The following is a 15,485-nucleotide window of genomic DNA, read 5'->3' as shown; positions in this document are numbered from 1 at the left end:
ATAAAAGAGCTTAACTCATAGAAACAGAGAACAAAATGGTAGTTACCAGGGGCTGCAGATGGGTAAGTGAGGAGTTGATGTTTAAGGGTACAAACTTGCAACTAAAAGTAAATAACTTCTGGAGATCAAATGCACAGTGTAGTAATTATAGTCAACAATACTGTATTATATCCTTCAAATTGCTAAGAGACTAGATTTTAAATGTTTTTACCACAGAAAAAGAAATCATAATTATGTGATGTGATAGAGGTATTAGCTAAAGCTACTATGGTAACCAATTTATAATATATAAATATACCAAACCAATACACTATATACCTTAAATTTATACAATGTTATATCAATTATATCTGAATAAAAATAAATAACATTTTAATTATTTACTCCATGATTCACGCAAATAAGAGGTAGGGTGCTCCCTCTACTCTCCTAGCTTCAAGATGTTTTCTTTATATATGTATAATATACACACACATCTACATATACATACACACAGAGAGATATACACACACATATATATACTTATTTTAATAGTATAAAAAATAATATCTCCAATCAGTGAAGAAAAAACTTCCAAAAATTTTAATCAAAATAGCCAATACTTTGAATAAAATCAAATAACTAAGTAAACATTACAATTATGTATTCCAATCCCAGGAAAGCAGAGACCAACCAACATTACAAGCCAAATTATTCATGGAACTGATCATTCCAGGTTACCACAATGCATACAGCAAAACATAGACTTTTCAAGCCTAGTAAGAAAAGTAATTTAAGTTTCATGGGAAATAGACCATACTGGTGACTTTAAAAGTTTTTCAAAAGGAAACAGAAAACATCTACATCTTGGTTTTTATGGCAAATGAGTTTGTGTTGACATGTGAAGCTCAAAAGACAATGTGATCTTTTGACTAATATCTTAGCCATCAAAGCAAACCAAGAAGACAAGATTTACGAGAGCCATAGGACTTTAATCTGATCTTTAAGTACAAAGTGAAATTTTAAGTTGAATTGATTTTAAAATTCAACTATATTTTCATTTAGAATTAAATATGAAATAAACAAAATTTAGTTAAGTCCTAATCAAGAATGATTTCTTTGATTTCCCATAGTTTAAATATGATATACCGAGATCTAGATTTATCCTGGTGTTCTCTGAGCTTTCTGTGGTTTGGTGTCTAACACTAACTTGGGGGAAATTTTCCATCGTTATTGCTTCAAATATTTCTTTTCTTCTTTTCTTTTTCTTCTCCTTCTGGTATTCACATGACACTCATATGATAGTCCCATGATTTTTGGATATTCTGTTCCATTTTTCTCTAGTCATTTTTCTCTTTGCTTTTCAGTTTGGGAAGTTCCTGTTGAAATATCTTCAAGCCTAAAGATTATTTTCCCAGTTGTTTCCAGTCTACTAATGAGCCCATCAAAGACATTCTTATTTCTGTTGCATTAGTTTTGATTTCTATCATTTTTTTTTATTCTTCCTTAGAATTTCCATCTCTCTACTTACATTATCCATCCGTTCTAACATTCCATCTACTATTTCCATTAGCACCCTTAGCATACTAATTATAGTTGTTTTAAGCTCCTAGTCTGCTAATCCAGTATCCCTGCCATAGTTGGGTCTGTGTCAGATGCTCGTTTTGTCTCTTCAAACTGCATTTTTACCTTGCAATTTTTTGTCGAAAGCAAAATGTAATGAAATCAATAAAAGACCTCTAGTAAGTAGGCCTTTAGTGAACAGAGGTAGTAAGGTGTGGCAGGAGGGGAACCATTCTATAGTCCTATAATTAAGTTCCAGACCCTTCCTGGGCACTTGTCCTGGGGCTGTGAACCACAAGCGCTCCTCAATTCCATCTGCCCCTTCGGTGGGACAGGATGGCTAATGGGGGCTAGAGTTGACTATTTCCCTTCCCCTAAATCAGTTAGCTCTGATAAAACCCCAATAGGTTAGATTTCTAGTAAAACAGTTTCTTTTGAGAACAGGTCTCATTAAGAACTGAATGCTCTGCATATTTAAAAATAGATCCTTTTCCTCTCCCCCTATCAGAGGAACAAGAGGATTTTCCTCAAATATTCACTGTGACATCTTGGTAGACTTCCTAGAGGTTAAACTCATAAGTGTGAGGATTCTCCTCTGACTTTCTCCCTCACGGAGTTCTTAACTCTCAGACTTGACTGCACTGAGCCTCCAGCAGGTTGTCAATTATACTTCAGGTTTTTCTACTCTGGTACTGGTTCCTGAGGTTTCTGCTCATGAGTTTCTTCTCTGGTAAAATATAATTATCTGTATCACCTCCCTGTTTCTCCCATTTCAAGAGGTGGGGGGGTGGGGGTAGTGGCTTGCTCTGGAAGATCATATCTCTGGAAGATCTAAGAAGTGGGGATGCTTTTTTCAGTTTGTTCAGCATTTCATTTCTTGTTATCATAGAGTGATGGCTTCCAAGATCTTTACATGCCAGGCCAGAAACCAGTTAAGTCCTGGATAGGAAACTGGAAGTTATCTTTTCAATAAATGTTTATCAAGTTCCTACAACATACAAGGAACTAGTGAGCTAGATCTTTCAGCTGATTTGTTAGAAGACCCAAAGGAAAAGGGAAAGGGAAGGGTACGAAGATGATGGTAGCTTTGAACAGGAAAGATTTCCATTTTGCAGGGATGAATTTGAAAGGGCGTTCCTGTGGACTACGTGTGCTTTCTGGAGAAGTCACCTGGTTTTAGAAGGACTAATGAAACTATTGACAACTTTCACTAATGTAGCTTTATTTCAGGTCTAGTAGGACTAAAATAGCGCATTCTGTAGGGACTCAAGAAAGTTAAAATTCCTTGAGGCCAAAACAAAGAAGTACCAAAAATCTCATGGGGTTTCCAGCTTTCTGTCCCTCAGTCTCTATGTGTTCTAAGCTTTGAGCTGAGAGTTTCACATATATGCTCATCATTTTAACTTATATTTCATGTTCAAGAGCCACAGTTAGACAAGAGACAGCCCAAGAACCCAACTAACTAATATGTTAGTTTCAAAGCGATAAATCCTCCAATCTCCCTGTGGCCTCAACTTGGACTATTCATTCCTTAAGTATCAAACGGAACTATTTCCTTAGCCTTTTCATAATAAGAAGCAAAACAGTAAACTAATTTTGTTTGGTTTACTTTCATTTTACTTCATTAGTAGTAGCAGCAGTTATTGATTCATTGAGAATCTTAAAAAAGTCAAGCTTTAAAAAAACAATCTCTAGAAATTTAAATAATAGACAGTAACCAACGAAAGAGATGCGAAAATCAGCAAGCCAAGGAAGTAGGTCATTTTATGTCTAAGTTTGCTTTTCTCTTAAGTTTTCGCAAAGTCTCCTTTTGCTGACAAATAATCTTCATTTAAGGAAAAGAACATTTGTTTCAGGCAATGTTCTTATTCCTGGAGGAAAAAGAAAGGTAAAATCAGAAGTAAAGGATATCCTGGGGAAATAGTCTGGCAAATAATACATTTTCCTGCTCTCATTTACTATCATGAATAAGTATGGGTGATGTGGAACCAAGTAAAAGAAAAGATTCTTAGAATAACAGAATGTGAAATCTAAATAGTTCCTGAGGTCAGCTAATCCAACTTCTGTATTTTCCTGATGAGATCTGAGACCTAGAAAGTAAATGTCCTTGTCCCAAGTAACGCGGGTAGGTACTAGCAGAACTGATGTTAGAACGAAAACTTAAAACTCCCTATTCACTGTCCATTTTAATCAATCTGGCAGAACTCAAAGAATCTTCTTTCAAAGTCTGTCTCTATTTGTTCATGAACTTACATTCTCTTCTGCCAAGCTATCAGGTAAGAGCCACATTCTACAACAACAACAACAAAAATGACATGTGAAGCTTTGGTACATTGGTATCACCTAAGGAAGTGCATGATGGAATTCAGGGTATGTTGAAATTCAATGGGAAAATGTTTCCTTCTTCGGCAAAATGTGAGACTGGGCATTTTGTTCAATTACAAAGATAGGTGACACACCGCAATAGTATTTATGGAACTTGGTCACCATAAAAATCCGACATTCTTTATATCCTTCTACAGTTTTCATACATTTTGAAATATCATTTATGTTCATGATTTTGAAATTATGATGCATATCAGACTGGCTCCTAGATATTAATATTTAATGTCTTCATAAAAAGGCACATACATTGCCATTTCATAAATGTGCTTTTAATATTTGGTCATTGGTTTCCATAGTAACCATATATAATTTATGAACAGGCAATCATATAAAGTTGTACAATCTGCTGCCGAAGATCTTCTGTATCAAAAGATACCTAAGAACGCTGCTGGGTCTAGCTACCTCTTTGATTTAAACCAGGCCCCAGAGCCCTATGGCAGGGGAAAACACCTTAAAATGTGTCCACAATTAGGGAATGGATCAATATGTAATCTCCTGAGACAAAATCAGTATGAGTAATTAAAACCTCTGTTCAAATCAACCAGATTCAGCATAAAGGCTTGACTATTAGGGTGGAAGGCTGAGCTTCTGGGTTTAAATTGGGACTGTGCTTGTCAATTCCTCTTGTGCAACCCTTCCTGCTACCCTTCCTGCTCTCCCTCTATTTTGAGATGTAATGCACCAGTGAAATTACTGAATCTCTGGGTTCCAAGCAGCTCCAATGTGGGGCGTCACCATAAAAGAGCTGGACCCAAGAGGAAGAACAGTTCCCTATGGTAAAGAGGATATCGGCAGCAGTATGAGCTGAAGCCTTGAGTAACTCAGAGAGAGGCAAGCCAAATGAGGGTAGGAATAGTGTGCACTGTGGACCATAATTAGTAGAACATCACCTAACATTTCACCAGAAAGCAATCAGCAGCGTCAAATGTCACAGCGAGCACCATGCCCCACATTGCAGAGTGCATTAGTTAAGAACCCAGCTGCAGATCCCAGACTGTGTAGGTTTGAAATGATTCAGCCTCTTCCAAGAGGTGTGGTCTAGACAAGTTACTTTGCCTTCTCATGCCTCGATTTCCCTGTCTATAAAATATAAATTATAACTATACGTACTTCACAGGGTTTTGTGAGAACAAAATTGAGGAACGTATACACACATACACACACACACATATATATACACACACATATATATATACACACACACATATATATACATATGTGACACACATATATATATACACTCTTCTAAGTCTTTACAATATATTAGACACAGTTAAGTTAGGTGCTATTATTTACATTTTACAGATGAAAAAGCTGAGCCTCAGAGAGGTTAATCATTTGCCCAAAGACACATATCTATTAAGTTGCCCAGGTGGGACTGGAAACAAATTTTGTCTGAACAGCTGCTCTAATTCCTACTCTGCAGGTAAGGGGGATACTTTTAGTGCATTTCTCTGTTTTAAGAAAGAGGAACTATCCCTAAATACTACTAAATGCTTGTAACACTCTTATTTCTCTGAACAAATGTGGAGTGAATTACCTGATTATTGGTGACATCATCAATCTATGTTTCTCTAAAGAGTAAATCTGTTCTATTAAATGGCTTGAGCATGACAGAATTAGTCTCTTTCTCCTCTCTTATTTACCTGGACCAGTGGGAGGCAATAACCTGCAGGCGTTAAACTCAACTTTTATTGAGGTGGACAAATTCAGGAATGCAGGGTAGGGCTCAGCAAACTAATGCTGGCTCTCAAACTAAGAGAAAATTTCCAACCTAACCACTATTGCAAATCAGAAAATATTTTGGTATTCCATTCTCCTGACTCCTTCGTCTTATTTTTCTACTGATTCGGAAATCAGTCCAGGAAATGCATGCTATTTTGTAATCTATTGCCATATAACAAATCACTCCAGAACTTGGTGGCTTCAAATAAAAACAATCATGTTTCTGGCTCACAGATTTACAATTTGGGAAAAGTTGGCAGGGTGGGCTCATTATGATCCCATGAAGCATCGGCAACCCAACTGGTTGAGGAGATACATTTCCAAGATGGCTCACTTACATAGCTGTCAAGTTGGTGGGGTTGTCAGCTGGGAGTTCATCTGGGGCTGTTGGCCAGGGGCCACTCAGGAGCTGGTTGGGCTTCCTAACAACAGGATAGCTGAGTATCAAAAGCAAGTGTTTCAAGAGGCCCAGATGGAAGCTGAAAGAGTTCTTAGGAACCAGTCTTAGAAGTCACAAAATAGTCCCCTGCAGCATTCTATGACCAAGCAAATCCCTAAGGTAAACTCAGATTCAAGAGGAGGACTGTCATCTTTTACTAGGAAGAGAAGCAAAATAATTTGAACCTATGTTAATCTAACATAGGTGCTATTGATTAGGCTTCCTCTAGGGACCCAATGTCCTGAAAGGTAAAACTACATAAGGAGTAAAATATGCAACAACAAAAACAACAACAACAACAAAAATACAAAAAAAAAAAAAAAAAAAAAAAAAAAAAAAAAAAAAAAAAACCAGAAATCATAATCTAGCTTGCTGGTTTTCTGGAAATTTTAGCAGTATCAAAAATATGAAAGTCTATTCCTAAATCCCAATAATTTTTAGATTTATGTATAATGACTAATTTGTAGAAGAATCCAGCAACTAAGAAGAATGAAATGTTCCCAGGTCTCATTAGTCATCAATATAAAACTGATTTTCTATCATTAAACTACTTCTGCTTGATTTCCAATTGGTAAATTGTTCCTGAGCAGAACTGGACCCAGAATGAATTTTTAAGTTTTCCCATCTGCTTAGTATTTTTCCATTCATTTACTATTCTTTCCAAAATCCATTAGAGAGAAAAAAATTTCACCCTAAATTTGAAGATGTCATTTCAACTGCCTGAATTGAAATGGCTGAACCAGGTAATCAAATGATTCTCTGAACTCCTGTTTTCTTACAATTTCAATTAACTCCAGAATGATTACCAAAAAATTTTCATCAGACATAAACACAATTACAAAGAATATGTCATGCTCTCTAGTATGAGATAGGTAGATGCTCTGAGTTACCACTAGTATCTATTGTGTTATTGACATTCACTACAATTGACCATAAGAGTTAGAGTTGTATGTGTGTGGTTTATAAATGTTATAGGTAGCTGAAGACCTGTTGGGTCTTCTTTTAATATATTTGTGAGAGATTCAAAGTGAGGTCATTATCTCAAAGGTTTCTTCTTATGTGGGAAAGAAAAGAAATATGGGTGCTTGCTATTTAACTTTATAAAGTTCAGGAACACAAAATTTCACCATGTGGAGTTTATGTAGACACTAGAGGAAGATTCTGTTCAATGTCAACTTTTTAATAGCAGAAGGGAAGTATTTTTCCAAGAGAAAAATCACAATATCTGTCTTGGAGATTTAAAGTCACTTGCAAGACATCTCACATGTTCTTTACACCCAAAAAATGTTAGGGAGTAAATGTTAAAACTCAAAAGCTATAGCTCTTTTTCTACATTTATTACAGATGGAAAATGTTTTATACAAAAGAACTTTAAAATTCATCAACTGCTAATTATACCAACTAACAATCAAGAAAACAACATTTTACTGTTTATTTCATTTAAAAGCAAAATTAGCAATACACAGAATAATGAAATCTCATAAACAGCTAATACGAGTCTTCTTCACTTTAATCAATATGATAACAATGGAATCCGGCTATAAATACAGAAAGACTATTTACCTGGCTACAGCTTTATCCAGCTGCCTATTTGCAGGAAATATAGAAAACAGAGAAATATGAATGTGCAATTAGCACACTGCATCAGGAGCATATATTAGCAAAATCTTGACTGATAAATGAGTCATGCTCTGATACTATAAAATGTAAGGAAAAAAAAGGAAGAAAAAAATGTAGTTTAAGAGACTTTAAAGACACATCAAATTAAAATAAGAAAATAGGCAGGATTAGACTCTAGAAATGCACTCGGTTGAAACAGGGCATGTGGAGGGACTTCTAGATGGTGATTTCAAGAGCATTTGCCCCATAATATTTTATTAAACTACATATTTGTTTGTAGGTTTCTTTTTGAATTTTGCTTCATTATACCAAAAAAAAAGTGTGTGTAGTGTGTGTAGGGAGGGGGGAAGCAAAATAGAATGATAATGGAAAAAAGGAGTAATAAAATGAGAAACTGAAATATAAAAGTATCATTCAATAACAGAAAAAGCAAACTGGTGAAACTAATCCAGAATAAAAGAAAAAAGAAAACTAAGCAATGGTGAAAATTAATGGAGAGCCTAATTATACATGCAGCAGATATTAAGAGATAATAAAATAATAAATGACTTTATGCAAAAACTTTGAAAGTATATAAAAATGGAAAATGCTTAGGAAAAAAATAAAACATACTAAAATTGAATCAAGAAGAAATAAAATATTTGAATACTCCTATAAAAGTGAAAAAAATGTAGTTAGTAATAAAAAGGTCTTTCCACCAAGGAAACACCAAGGTCAGAGATTTTTATAAGGCAGTTTTACGAAACATTCAGAGATAATCTTATTTTATACAAACTCTTCCAGAAGAGAAAAGAAGTAATAATACCTGAATAATTGTGTAAACTATATATAATCTTGACACTAAAACCAATAATACATTAGGAGAAATGAAAATTTTAGGTTGGTCTCATTCATAAATATAGATGCAAAAATCTGGAAAAAAAGGAGCACACCATAGATAATGTTAGAAAAAGATAAAACATGACCAACTTGATTTTATTCCAGAAATGTAAGGTTGATACAACACTGGAAATATATTCATATGCTTTACCAGTATAAACGATAAGAAAAGTTCATTAAAATAATTAATCTTCCAAATATATGAATAGAAAAATCGCTAGATATAAATTGAAAACCATTCATTCATAAACAGAAAAAAAAAAGAATGAGGAGTCAGGAATTAATTCTACAAAAAGCAACATACATAATGGTAAAATGTAATAAAGTAATTTCTATTATTGTAAGAAGACAAAAATATCCACTAATAAATCTTCTATGTCCATTTATAATGGAGATAGTAGCCAGCAGAATTACAGAAAATGGAGAAATAAAAGATATAAGGATCAAAAAGAAAGAATCAAATCTGCATTACTCGCAGATGAAATACATACACATATAAAAGTGAATGAACTTCCATTCATCTGAAAACATGAAAAAGAAAGTGAAGAAAAGCCACACTCTGAAAGAATATATTTGCCATATATATAACTATATATTTTTTAAAGATTAGTATTGATAATATATAAAAACCCCAATAAATCGATAAAAAAATTTAATGAAAAACCAGCCAAAGGCATAAACAGGCAATGTATAGATGAGAAAATAAGAATGGCCAATAAATTATATTAAAGATGTGTAGGTTCAATAGCAATTAGAAAAATAAAAACTAAAATAATAAAGGGCAATTTCATATCTAGATTGGCAAAAATTGAACAGTCCAACAATACCATTGCTATAAAGAATATGGGGCAATGGAGGCTTTCTCACATACCTGGTGGGAATACAAACTGCTAAAACCACCATGAAAACTATCTGTCATTATCTAATACATTTAAAAAGGTTAAGCCTTGATGTCTCCATGCCCCATTTTTCCATGGAAAAATGGAAATAAGAACATCTACCTCACAAGGTGATTTTAAAGATTTAAATGAAATAATACATATAAATTGATACCATTCCAACACGTACTAGGACTCAATAAGTGTTCATTGGTAATGCTATTAAAATTACTGAATAGACATATGTCTCTAGTTGATATCTATAATTTAGATATCATGAATGTAGAGTAAAAGATACATGTTTTTGAAACATTTTTACCTAGAAGAAAGGAGAAAATTCACTATATTGGAGTCAAGGGAAATATGGAGATAGAGAGTCAGGAAGACAAGGTAGTAGCCTAAAGAATAGAGGAGAGTCCGGTTAAAAGTGGATATGGTCAGAGAAGAAATGTGTATAATCGGGTAGGAAGAGTTCAATTGAAAGATTCCTCTTAGAGTTGGATTCTATAAAATGAAAAGCAGCAAAGCAAGGCAACTTATTGCATTTATACTCTAGCAAAGAGGAGAAGAAAATAATTAAAGGAAGAGAAGGAAGACAGAAAAAGGAAGGAAGGAAGAGGAGGGAGGAAGAAAAAAAACTTGTTGGAGACCAAACAAATAGGTGAGAGGTGTGGCAGATTACAAATGGCTTCAAATTCTTTGACTTTCTCTTCTGTTAAGACATGGGGTCCACATCCCTACCCCTGCATCCAGACTGGTCTGCAAGTACTTTGAACAACTGAGTATGGCAGAAGCAATGTTCTGCCCATTCCTGCCCTATACTTTAAAAGAACTGGCAGCTTCCCCTTTCTTCTTCTTGGAGCCCTGAGGAAGCATGAAAGAAATCCAAGCTAGTCTACTAGAGACAGAGGCCGTGCAGAGGAGCACTGAGGCCCCCAATACGAGTGAAGATGCCAAGTTGGATGCCCAGCCAGGCCTGCAGATGATTCCAGCTCCACCTGTCCACTGACTATAATCCCTTGAGGGATGAGAAGCAAGAATCGTCCAGCTTAGTCTATTCAAACCTCAGAATCCTGAGATAATTACAAGTTATTGTTGAAGCTACTAAATTTTAAGGTAGTTTGTTACACAAAAACAGAAAAGCAGAACAAGGCATACTATGAAGAGAGAGAAGACTCTGTCTCAAGAGAAGATGCAGGCTAGCCTTGCCTAAATGTAGCATCAAGGTCATGTGGAGCCCTTAACTCTTGGAGCTTCCTTCTAACTGCAGGATTCTAGCATTAGATGCTTCATTTGTTGCAGAAAAGGACACAATCAACAAACTATCCACAAGAACTGACCATCAAGAGTTAATCACTTTTTCCTGGTCTCATTTGGTGAGGCCAAAATGATTTGCAGATTTTTTTTCCCCTTGATATTTCTCTATAAAAGTCTAGTGTCCTCCTACAAATATACTCATTAAAGTCTCAGGATTCAGCTTTTATAATTGATGCAGTCCAATTAATTTTAGGAAAATTACAACTTTGTGAAAAATAACTGTTATACCGTAATTATGGCAAAGATGTTCTGCTTTATGGCAGGCACAATGAAATCAGTAGGTTTAAAAATTAAGAATAAGCACCTCTAAGCTCTCAATGTCATTTTAAAAGTGAGAGAGAGCTGTTAAGAAACAGCTTTGCATGTTAATCACAGAGCTAGGGAACAATCTGTGTTAGGATATATGATTTTCAACCTTGTTAAAAGAAATATTGAAAAAGGGAAATTGATTTTTTTCCCAGAAAAAATTTGCCTGTCACACTCCAAGATAAGTTACTGTTATATGTGTCCATTAAATAAGTTTATTATATGAAAAGTCACACTCTAGGAAAAAAAAAAAAAGTTCAGTCAGCATTGACTTCAGCTAGGATTTATATAATCACTTAATTCAAGGAATCAAGGTTAACTGAGTTGATTCTCATTAATGTGCAATTGAACTAGTTATGAAATGGACAGCACACGGAACAGGAACAAGTTATAACTGCATTTGGGAAATTGTGTTGGTCACGTCAGAGAGGTTCTTGAAAATACTGCATTCACAGAGTAAATAAATGTACTGCTAGTATATGTGCTAAATGTTTGGGAAATTAGCATAAAATATTTGGTAGAAGAAATCAATGAGAGAATAACGTAATATTCTAAAGTGAAGAAAACAGTCAGTCCAAAGGCTTTTAAACTGTTTCCAAGAAGCTCCACTGAGGTATTTTGAGATGGCGGAAGAGGGAAAGTAAGGCTGAATGGATGGGTTCTACTTTCTGCCCAGTTCCATCGCCACTTTCAGCCAGCTCAGCTCTTATGTGTTTTCCGTACTGGGATGACCGTAAGATCACATTTTAAAAATTACTTAACTCAGATCCTAAATAAAATGTCTTTGACCCCAAAATGATTTGTAAAAAGCATCAGCAAGGCAGAAGGGCAAAATAAGAGGGTGAAAGGAAGAAAACCAAGGCAGGTGTGAAAATAAGCGGGTTGACTCTTTGTGCAATTGAGACTCACTCTTACTGAGGATGCCGTAGGGTGATGTATAACACATTTCCGTCATCATTAATGGAGAGCCGTTCTCAGGAATATTAATATCCAAAAAACTTTGGCTTGCAATGTTCAAAGGCCAAGGTTTTTACTTTCCTACTTTCCACTCTCTTTCTCACATCCAATGAGCATCCATATACATCAGCTCATTTAAAAACAAAAAAGAAAAATGATTATCTAGGACACATGCTCAATGCTCTCCAAGATTCAGCATTCCACAGGGAAGGGTTTTGTAGAGGTTAAAAGGTTCCAGCTATCTCTGGTTAAAAAATAAAAAGAGGGAAAAGAAAGAAATATATTTAGTGGTGATCTCCTCCATGATTTAAAATTCCAATATACTTTCAGAAAACTGGAATATTTTATTTTAATTTAGTGATGGACACAATCAATTAGAACTTATTAGGATCTATTCACTTAACATTCAGATATTCGGGGATACATGGATGGTTAAATGTAATTTCACATTATAATTTGGATACTTGGTTATTCAGCCAAATATTCAGTTCTAAAAGATTGATAAATATCTAGAAGTCATTAATCATCCCCTCTTTGATTTCCAATGTTTGATTTTTATTGTATTTACCATGGATGGTTTACACCTGTACTCTGATGTAGTATATTTTTCAGACAAATTCCACAATGAATTTTGGAAAGAAGGAGCTACTAAACTACCCACATAATTGCTTTTAACATTTCTCAATATCATAGACATAAACATATTCTTAATGATCACAGGGGTAACAGTGAAGTAGTACATTTCTTCATCAGTTGAAACATTTATGGAATCCTAATTCACTGGCATAAGCTGGCTGCTTTCCAGCTAACTAAGCCAATAGGTTAAATTGGGTCTCAGTTGATAGCTTGCCAAAACACAAGGAAATTTAAACTTTTTTCCAAGTTTAGATTCTTATAATAAAACAAATACTCAGTTCTCCTTTCTTATTAGGAGATAATCGGTTAATAATCACCTGCATTAGAATTAGAAGAAAAGCAGGGAGCCTCTTAGCATAGATATTACCATTCAAACTCAACTCAGTGCTACATTTCAAATCTTCTAAAATGAAATTCTCAGATTTTTTAATGTGACAAAGAGAGAAAGGACCATTAGAGTTGTCACCAAGTCATTTTTCAAGTAAGGACATACATGCATACAAAATAAAATTAGTTTACTACATTATCATCTTATAAAATAAAGACCATCTTAACACCAACAAAGTAATGAAGAATCTCAATTCAAGATTTGCTATTTCACGAAAAAATATATGAAGAATTTAGTCAGAACTAAAAAGCTTTCAAATGTAAAACCTTGAGTGTAGAGAAAACACTCAATTTGAGTTTGCATATCATTTTCCCCTTAAAGATATCAAATACATGCACTGGGGTGGGTGACATTCTCATGAAGTTTGTGGGGTATATTCAGGAACATTCATAAAAGGCTCATAAAACACCTATTTGTTTAAGTCATTGTAAGGGTTTCTGCTAGTTAAAGCCAAACATAATCTCAAATGATATATCTTTTTCACTTGACAACAATGAATTTTAGTTTATGTGCTTATTTAGAATTATAATATTAGAGAAACCAAATTTCAACAGAAATGGAAGAAATATATATTTTTTAAAACACATCTCTATATTTTCAACTTCTCTGAGCCTCTATTCTCATTTTTAAAACAGTGATATTACCTATCTTACAGGATTTTTGCAAAGATTAGATAAGATAATAGATGCAAAAAATTTAGCACAATGGTTAGATGTAAGTACTCAATATATGATAGCTTTTATGATTATGATTATGATTATCATCAACCATCATTATTTCAAAAGAATAGCGGAACTGGGGAAAACTGAGCATTAAAAGATAATAAAATTTATCCATCTATCAGTACCCCTCAATGGTAAGGAATTAATATTATTTTTGATGAAAAAATATAGTTCATAAAATACTACTTTATAGAAATGAAGAGACATTACAGATTCACATTTTCATTATTCTTTGACATTTTACCTGCCCATGACCACCACCACCTCTTATCCCTCCAAAAATCTAAGGTGAAAAGTTCTATCAGACAAAAAGACTTCATCAAAGAATAATAGAAAGACTGTCTAGTCCACAGATGCTTATTTAGCCTGACCCAAACTTCAGGAAGTCCATAAGAATTATGGGCAAATTTGTGTGAAAGTTCATTTAGGCGAGGAGAGTGTGTGATTACTGGAGGGTCGATGATTCTCAGAAAAGTTAAGAATCATCGACCCTATCCCATCCTGATTTTACAAGTGAAGGAATAGGACAATAGTACTGGAGTGACTTTCTCGCGGTCACACACTTCACTATGATTGAATTGTGAACAGAACTAAAGAATCCAAGAATTGGTCCTTGATAATCTTGGGCAGAGATTCTGATGACACCAGATAGAGGATGGTCAAGGGAAGCATGGCAGATCCCAACAGAGTGGCTAGGCAGCATAGTGGTTCATTGTCAATGTCTGAGAGTGGTCAACCCCAGTGTAGATTTCCATTCCACCACTCGTTGGGCAAGTGTTTTAACTTATATAAGTTCCTGTTGCTTCATCTATCATATGGATATAAGAATAGCTTATATGTTGCTTGGGTGAAATAGATCAAAATAGTAAAAAGGAAAACAAACTTCCAATTACCAGATAAGTCCTGGGAATTACTGTATACCATGATGACTACACTTAACAATACTGTACTGTATATTTCAAAGAGAATAGATCTTAAAAGTTCTCATCAAAAGGAAAAAATTATAACTGTGTGCTGATGGATGTTAACTAAATTTATTGTGGTGATTATTTCATAATACATATACATACCAAATTATTACATTGTACACCAAAAACTAATACAATGTTATATGTCATTATATCTCAATCCGATTTTTTTTAAAGCTAGGACAAAAAAAAATTGCTTGTAATCAGGATTTGGTGAGGATTAAACAATACAATATGTATAAAGCAACCAGAACACTGCTCAGTAAATAATAAATACAAGTTATAATTGTGGTTGTTTTACTGTCTTATATATAAAGCTTCCTTTGCCCCAGCCAGCTCAGTTCTTCCATATTCTTTCCATCCTCTCCTCTTAGTAGCATCTATTTGGGGATATAATTCAGTGAACACTTGCATAACAATTTTTAAAAGACTTATACCCTCTTGTAGTTCTCCTTTTAATTCATAAGCAAAGCCTCAAGCCATAGTGTAAAGCCCAGCAATGGAACCTCAGCATCAGCAATCTGATGGGGGAGAAGTTCATTTCTTTATTTCACAATGGATGAGGGGCATTGCTAAACTTCTCTTCCAGAAATCACACTTGTGGGAAGACACCTTCTCCCACTACTTGTTATGGGATCAAGTGCCCAGTGACAGGTGAAAAGAAGCAAAGTAACCCTAGTCAAGGACTCTTTTCCTAAAATCCTCCAGGAAATCAGGAAGCAT

Source organism: Rousettus aegyptiacus, unplaced genomic scaffold (genome assembly GCF_014176215.1).
Source record: "Rousettus aegyptiacus isolate mRouAeg1 unplaced genomic scaffold, mRouAeg1.p scaffold_m13_p_5, whole genome shotgun sequence".
Lineage (NCBI taxonomy): Eukaryota > Metazoa > Chordata > Mammalia > Chiroptera > Pteropodidae > Rousettus > Rousettus aegyptiacus.
Note: the sequence above shows the minus strand (reverse complement) of the source record.